The sequence below is a fragment of the Petaurus breviceps genome, unplaced genomic scaffold, assembly GCF_028583685.1.
Source record: "Petaurus breviceps papuanus isolate PSGF00001 unplaced genomic scaffold, PetGlider_PUasm1.0 355, whole genome shotgun sequence".
NCBI lineage: Eukaryota > Metazoa > Chordata > Mammalia > Diprotodontia > Petauridae > Petaurus > Petaurus breviceps.
This window is the reverse complement of record NW_027186289.1, coordinates 629397-638329: the sequence shown is the minus strand read 5'-3', so window position 1 is coordinate 638329 and position 8933 is coordinate 629397.

Sequence of the window (8933 nt, the reverse complement as noted above, 5' to 3'; positions counted from 1 at the left end):
GGAGTGGGGAGATGGGGAGAGGAGGCCAATCCCATGGGGCTCTCTCTCCTGGAGTGGGGAGAGGAGGCCAATCCCGTGGGGCTCTCTCTCCTGGCTTGCCACTTGCTTAGATCTCCAGGCCTGAGGCTAAGTGGAATGTGGTGCTTCCCACCCCAACCTTAAACTTAGAATGCTCTCCCTCCTCATCTCTATACCCCATCAGGGAACCCGTTGCCTTATTTGAGTACCGCTGCCTTCGATGCCCCTGCCTGTTGGGTCTTCCCCATCCCTGTAACCTGTAATGATTCGGTACATGTCTTGTATTAATTTTTGGCACATATTTGCTCTTTTGAGGATGATGTAGTCTCCTTGAGGATAGAGACTGGTTTTTTTTCCAACACATAAGGAGGGCAGAATCGATGGTAATTGAATTGAGACTAGTTCAATTCAATGAAAATGCTCCTCATGCACACGGGGGTCTGAGCACTCACCACTAAAAGTTCCCTCAGCAACTTTAGGAGAGGGGATGCATGCACTGGACATTCATATCCACTGAACGCGGCCACGGCAACTAATGCTCCTCACGTGGCCTCCAGCCTCAGATCTTTGACACTACTGATCCACCGACAGAGCCCTCAGGGCTCCTAGGGCCCCTGGCATCAGGCTCTGAGCTGCTTTCTCCACAGAGCAACACCTCTGGACTTTGTTCTGCTTTATTGTACTTAAATATTTAAACACTTTATTGTGCTTTTTATTTTAAAAATATTAAAAGCTGGTGATTTTGTGTCATTTTTATTTCCAAATATTTCTCTCCCCTTGTTGTATTCCTTGTTTTTTTTATGGTACCCTAATGCCCCATTACATTTCTCTACCTTATCTTGTTTGGTAGCCCTCCACTGGGTGGGGGCATATATTTTGTGGTCAGTCCTTTGCTGCTACAAAAGGGCTAAGTATTTTGGTGGCTGAGATCTTTTTTTTTTTTTTTTCCTGACATTGACTCTCTTGGGGCATGCTCCTTGCCATAGAATCCATGGGTTAGAGGGCATTGAGATTTTAGCCACTTTTTTTTAAAGCAAATTGCCAAATTTCTTTCCAAAATGATTCAACTCATCCATAACTCCCCCAGCAGGATAGGAGTGTGCCTGCTGTTCCACAAACCCTCCAGCATTGACTCATCATCTGTCATCAGCCTTGACAGCTTGCTCAATGTGAGGCTGACCCTTGCAGCTATTTGATTTGTTTTTCTCTCTTTATGAGTGATTTAGGGCCTTCTTTCATGTGGTTGTAAGTATTATATATCACAGAATCACAGAAGTGGAGACGTGAAAGGAACCCATATGTTTAACCCATATGTGAACAGAACCCCAGCAGTGACATGTCTGACAAGTGACCTGCTCAGTCTTTGCTTGAAGCTGGCCAGAAAGAAAGGAAGCCCTCCACCTCTCCAGGCAGGCCTTCTAATTTTGGACACCTCCAGTTCTAAGAAAGTTCTTCCCTACATCAAACCCAAATTTGCCTTTTGAGATGTTCCCATTATGGGCTTCTCGGAGTGGATGACTTCCACCCATTTCTGCCTTTTAGGGTCAAGGACGAGCCGAATCCCTCTTCCATGTGACAGCCTTTCCTATCATGTCTCCTTGGGGTCTTCTCCACATTAAATGTTCTTAGTCTTTTTAACCAGTCCCCATGGGACATGGACTCAGGGCCCTTCACAATATTAGTTGCCCTTTTGTGGACACTTTCCAGTTTCTCAATATCCTTCTTAATCTGTGCTATCCAGAACTGAACACAGTCCTCCCTCCTGTAGATGTGGTCTGCCAGTGACGGAGGACAGTGGGACAATTGCCTTCCTAGTCCTAAGAGCTCTGCCTCTCTGATTGCCACCCAAGTTGGTATTTGATTATTTTTTTCCTTCTACATCTCTCTGTTGAGTGAATTGAGCTTGTGGTCCACTAAAACCCCCAGATCTTTTTTCCCCCCAGAGCAATTACGATCTAACCATGCCTCTTCCAGTCTGGGAGGTGATTTTTTTTTCTCCTCAAGTATAAGACTACATTGATTCCTATTGGATCTCATCTGATTAGATGATTAGCCAAAACCAGTCTTTTAAAATCCTGATTCTATCATCTAGTATGTTGGTTTTCCTGTCAGATTTGTGTCATGGGCAAATGTGATGACCGCACCATCTGCGCTTTTAGACAAATCGTGGACTAAACTACTCAGCCACAAAGGGCCAAGCAAAGATCCCTGGGGCCCTCCACTGGAGACCTTCCTGCCTCAGAAACACTGAACCACTAATAGCTGCATCAGCATCTGGCTGGTGAATCAATCTAATTATGTTGTCTATCCCCTAGTCTAAGTCATTCCATCTTCTCTAAAAGAAGAAGATGAGAAACATTGTCAAAAGCTTCACAAAAATCCAGCCCTCTCCCACCTACTAGCTTAAGGCAGGTAGATGCTATGATAGATAGAGCCCTGGGCCTGAAGTCAGGAAGACTTCTCTTCCTGAATTCAAATCTGGCCTCAGACATGTACTGTGTGACCCTGGGCAAGTCACTTAATCCTGTTTGCCTCAGTTGCCTCATCTGTAAAATGAGCTGGAGAAGGAAATGGCAAAACCAGTTCAGTATCTCTGCCAAGAAAAATGCTGAAAGGGGTCACAAAGAGTCGAACTTGGCTGAAAAATGACTCCACCACAGCAACAACTGTCTTAGTAATCATCTCTGCATGTGGTCTGGCATAACCTGTGCTTGCTGAAGCAGGCTGGCTCTTCCGAATCACTGTTTTCCTTTCTAGACCCCCCCCCCCCCAGCCTCCTCACTGACCTGTTCTAGAAATTGCTTAGGAAGTGACTTGCGGCTCACAGACTGTTCTCCTCTCTTTGGGGGCATCGCCATGCTGCTTTCCATTGTCTTTCATGTCTCCATGACTGGCTCAGCAAGCAAATAGAGCCGCTCTTTCAGGACGCACCTAGGCAAGATGAGTAGAACTCATCAGGGTCAGTTAAGTGGGAGAGTGTAGGCCCAGGGCCAACCCAGCAATATATGCCTCAGTTTCCTTATCTGCAAAACCTACCCTGCAGGGTCAAATGAGATAATATTTACAAAGCTTTTTGCAGACCTTAAAGTGCTAGTTGTTATATTGTTATGTTGGGTAGCAAATCTCCATTTGTCATTTCTGTTCTCTGATTTCCGGTGTAGACAAAACTAGAAACAGACAGAAGACTGAGCAGCTCTGCCTTCTCTCCAGCTGGAACAAAGGGCCTTTTCCATCTTTCACTATCTTTTGTTTCCTCCCCAAATAGCTCTTTTTTGTTGCCATTGCTTTCAGAATTACTCATTCCTACCCTCTGACCTTTCCCGTTTGGGAACAGCATGTCTGTATGTTGGATACCAAGACTTTTCCCCTGAATTTTCTTCTCTTATCCAAGCAGAATTGATTTTATTCATGTAAAAACTTCTAAAGTTCATGTAATCAAATTAGGCCACATAGGTTGTCCTGTGGATAGAGTTCAAAGCTCTAGAGTTAGGATGACCTGAGTTCAAATTTGACCTCAAACACTTACTAGCTGTGTGACCCTGGGCAAGTCACTTAACCATGTTCTTATCATTAAAAATTAGAACTCTCTGTCCTTGTTCCCATCCTGCATGTGGAATTTCCCCTCTTTATTAAACAACCCTTTTCAGTTACTAGACATAAGCAATCAATCTACTGTAGCCAAATACTTTTATTAGCCATATTAAGAAAAAATGGAAGATTGTTAAGCTCAGCCCATTCAGAGCCTTCTGCCTCTCCTTCCACTCATGTTTCTGGAGGTCAGAGGTCAGGGTACTAGGGAAGGGCTCTAGAATAAGAACCAGACATGTCTTAGGCTTCCCCTCCGTCCACAGAAGACAAGCCAGAGACAGAGAGGATGTGTGGGCAGGAAACGTGTCAGCCCCCCATCACTGGCCCTTTACTTCATTGGACTCTATGACAGCGGACATTCTCCAGCACTCGGGATCTCTCCTCATCCTCGTCGCTGCTTTTGCTCCTAGCCTGGTTATTTTGGCAGCGCTAATGCCAAGAAGCTGTAGCATCGCAGCGGCCACACCCAGGTAGACCTTTCAGCCGATGGGCTAACCCAGGCTGTGGGTGACCAACAGGCCTCAAACCCGGAAGCGAGTGAGGGAACGTCTACCCTGAGCATGCGAAGACTGCTCCTGATGGGATGGGCAGATGAGAACCATTTGTTCCAGCTGCAATGAGGGTGACTGGAGCAGGCCCTGTGGAGAGCTTAGAGCTTAGTTCGGCATCAAGGATGTCAAGGTCATCCACTGCATCCAGGGCCACTGCCAGTTGTCTTGACTGTCGTCCTGCTACTGGACGTCAGTGGCTCAGGATGTGAGGGAGCCTGATGACTTTGTGCCGCCCTGCCTCCCTTCAATCCAATCCATGCCCCTGTGGTGCCATCGGTCCTCTTGGAAAACGAAGGATGAACAACAATCTTGGCCCTGGCTGCTGTCTTGCCTGGTTCTGGTTACTACATGTTGAGAGAAGTTGGGACGCGCTCACCATTACTGCCTGCCAGTGGAGTCTTAGCCAGCCCTCATCGCTGCCTGCCAGTGGAGTCTTAGCCAGCCCTCATCGCTGCCTGCCAGTGGAGTCTTAGCCAGCCCTCATCACTGCCTGCCAGTGGAGTCTTAGCCAGCCCTCATCGCTGCCTGCCAGTGGAGTCTTAGCCAGCCCTCATCACTGCCTGCCAGTGGAGTCTTAGCCAGCCCTCATCACTGCCTGCCAGTGGAGTCCCCGAGTCTTAGCCAGCCCTCATCGCTGCCTGCCAGTGGAGTCCCCGAGTCTTAGCCAGGCCTCATCACTGCCTGCCAGTGGAGTCCCAGAGTCTTAGCCTGCCCTCATCGCTGCCTGCCAGTGGAGTCTTAGCCAGCCCTCATCACTGCCTGCCAGTGGAGTCTTAGCCAGCCCTCATCACTGCCTACCAGTGGAGTCCCAGAGTCTTAGCCTGCTCTCATCGCTGCCTGTCTCTCACATGGTGACTCATGAGTCTGCCTCCCAATGTCCACTGTACAGGATCAGAGAGCCACAGGCCAGGTGCAAAAGCTCTTTGCTAGCAAGATCAGAATGAGTGACCGGGAAGTCCTACTTCAGGGCAAGGGAAGTGTGAACTTGGTAATCTTGGCCTCATAGAGCCTTGGAGAGAGATCTCTGAGACTTCCCATTATCCTTCAGCTTTGTTTTCCTCTGTGACAATGTCTCAAGGCTCCTTAGTTCCCACAGAGATGAATCACCAGTGCAGAAACACTTCCATCAAATATCTCCATATATATATAGCCTATGTGTATGTCTATGTCTGTGTGTTCTCACCTTGTGGGAAGGCTTAAACTAGGAGACAAGGTCCACCCAACTCAGGTCCTGGGCCAATGGAGCAGAAGCCTGGGCAGCCTCAAATGGCCCCTCAGCAAGGGAGACAGAGACAGTAATGACTGAGTCTGAGGTATGGACTAAGACAAGAAGTCACTAAGAGATCAAGTGTCTGAGTAGGAATACAGAGACAGACTGAGAGATACTGAGATAGAGATCCACAGAAATCAATAGAGTAAGAAGAGTTCGTCCAAAGCATCCCCCACCAAAGTCTAAGGCTCACTCTCTCACAAATACATACAGAGTCCAGGGGAAGGGAAGCTCACACTCAGAGAGCCCATGGGGCAGATGGTATAAATCACAGCTGGGTGGATGGAAGTCTTTTTCTCCCTTTGTAGAGACTACATAACATTCCCCTTGGGTGCATGCATTCCCACCTGATAAATGATTCTGTAGTTTTTTAGTCATGTGTGATTCTTTGTGATTCCATTTTGGGTTTTTCTTGGCAAAGATATTGGAGTGGTTTGCCATTTCCTTCTCCAGCTCACTTTATGGATGAGGAAACTGAGGCAATCAGGGTGAAGTCACTCATCCAGAGTTACACAGCTAGTAAGTGTCTGAGGCCAGATTTGAACTCAGGAGGATGAGTCTTGTTGACTTCAGTCCTAGGGCTTTATCTACTGCCCCACCTGGCTGCTCCTACCTGATAAAGATATCAGGTCATATAGGGGCTTTATAATTGATTAATTGGTATTTCAGTCTAGTGTTCACCCCTTACAAACTATAAATTGCTCTGCCACCCTTCCAGTGCTATATCAATGTGGGGAAGGTAAAGATTCAGGTGCTTGGCATGGAGGAAGTAGGAGAACTCCTGGCCAAGGGCTGGCTCTGAGAAACTGAGGAGAAATCACTCTTCCCTTCCAGCTGGGGAGGGCCCAAGGTATCCGCCTTTCCCAAAGCCCAAAGCACAAGTCAAGTAGTCTATCATTCCGCTCTAGAAATTTCAGAAGTCCTCGAGTTGCCTCTAGGGTAAAACATAGACTCTTCTCTTGAATATTTCTAGCCCTTCCCAGTTGGATCTTAACTTGCTTTCATTTTATTTTAGTTTCCATCACTCCTCTCTATGCACTGACCTATGTGTCCTCTAAACACAACATTCCATCTCTACATCTTTGCACACATTATTGTTCGTCCTTCATTCTCAAAGAGGACCAATGACTTCATGTCTTGACTGGCTCATGAACTGGATTTAAATGAGGCAGAACTGTGCAAAGTTGTCAGCCTCACTCTCTCTTCCAGAGTCATCGAAGTTCAATGGCAAGACAAAAAGTTAGAATGACTGGTGATGGCCCAAGGATACAGTGAATGACCTTGGTGTCTTCTATGCCGGAGTAGCTCCTGAGCACCTCACAGTGACTCCTTCATGGCCATTGGAACAAATTATTCTCTACTGCTTGGAAAGTCTTCACAGGCTTGGGGCAGGCACTAACTCACTGATTGGTCTGAGGCCCATCAGTTACCTTCAACCTGGTTTGGCACATTGCAGCACCAATGCAATATTTACAGCACCCATGATCATGTGAAAGACTGTGACTATAAGTATTGCATGACATTTGATGGAAAAAAATATACCAGACTCCCCAGATAGAGGACAGAACTGAAGCATTTATTTAGATACCAGAAAACTGAATCCCCAAACCAGTAAGTCGATTCCATTATAGTACCAAAGATGTTCAGAAGCCATAATGACGCTGAGAGCCACAGCATCCTTCAGCCTTCCCACAGACCAAGACAAGACCAGTATTTACTCACAAACCTCTTTATCTCTTTGCCTGAGCATCCTCTCTCCCCCACTGGCTGGCTAACTCTGACCAGCTTCCTGTGGCTCTGCTTCCCTTCAGCAAACTCCTCCCCCACAGGCTCCATGTGACTATATTTAGCTTATTAGGGAATAGAGTTTATCTTCACAGCAGGGAAGCTTCCTTTGGGCTCCGCTGCAACCTTCAGCAAATTCCCTCCATCACAGGCTCCATGTGATTACATTTAGCCTATTAAGGGGGCAGAGTTTACTTTCAAAGCAGGGGAGATCTTCAAACTCCCCCCTAAGTCTATTAAGGGGCAGGAAAGATCTTCAAACTCCCATTCTCATTACACACATCTGCGAAAACAGTTCACCAGGGTGGGTGCACTGCACACTTCTTGGAGCTGCAGATGAGAGGCCAGTGAAGATGGGCGCCAAAGGTGGATGAGCAGGTCTGAGAAGGGCTCAGCAAGTCCTCACCCCAGGGGGGCTAGGCCTCCTCGAAAACCCTTCACAAACCGGGTTTCAGCAAATGTCCTAACTCATGCCTGGAATGCTCTTTCTTACCAACAGCTCTCAGAATTCCAAGTTACTTACAGTTTAACTCAAAAACTACATGTTGCCTTTCCTAATCCCACCCTCAAATTGCTTTCTATTTATTTCACAAGTATAGCTGTTTACATATTGGTGTTTTGATGTTTTCCTACACAGGAACAATCCAGTTGTCCCCCCCCCCGCCCCCCATGGTCCATGAGAACAGCATGTTTCCATTTTTTGTCTCTTTCCCCAGTGCCTGGCACATAGTCAGCACTTAATAAAGGTCTTTTGATTGATGGATGGAGCTGAACTTTTAAGGAATAAAAGGGACTCAGCAGATTGAGATGGGGTAAACCAAGTCCATCTGAGGGCTGGGGAACAACATAAGAAAAACCTGTAAGTGAGAAAGACCAAAGTGGGCACAGTGGATAAGAGTACGGCTAAAACACAGAATGTCTGAAGAGGAGCGTGGGAGATATTATCAGAAGGCAGATCTCAGAGGCCTTCAAGGTCAGGGTAAGCCTGGCATTTCACACTCTACCTTGTAAGTGATGGGGACCAATGGGGACCTCTTATCTTTGCCTAGAGGAGTGATGTAAGGAACACTAGCCCAGAATCATTGTGGAGTGATGGGGAGACTGGAGGCAGGGAGATCAGTTAGGAAGCTGCATAGTTTATTCAGGAAAAGCTGAGGGTCTCAACTTAAGGAGGGACTGGGGGAGTGGACACCATGGGTCCCAAGATGTATCCCGGAAATGGAAACAACAGGCGTTGTTGGCAAAGAACTGCATGTAGAGAATGAAGGACAGAGAAACGTTGGTGAAAACTCAAGGTTATTGGAAAGATCAGCAGAGATGATCTGTCTCCATCCTCTCTGCTCCTCCTCTTCCTCCCTCACCTTCACTGTTTCCATATTTCTCTGTCCCTCCTTCCACCCTGCATCCCTTACTTCTGTCCAATTCCCTCTCACTCTCCCTGTCCTCATCTTTCTCTAGGTCTCCATCCCTCTTTCTGTCTCTCTAGCTTCCTGGCTTTGTCTATATTCTCTCTCTCTCTCCCTCTCCCTGTCTCTCTGTCTGTCTCTGTCTCTCCCTCCCTTCCTCTTCCTTCTTTCATCTGTCTCCATCTCTTCACACCATATCTTGGGCTGCCATCCCATCTTATCAATTACTTCTCTGTCTTATCATCTCTCCATTTGTTATATCTTTCTTTACCTCTCTCTCTCTCTCTCTCTCTCTCTCTCTCTCTCTCTCTCTCT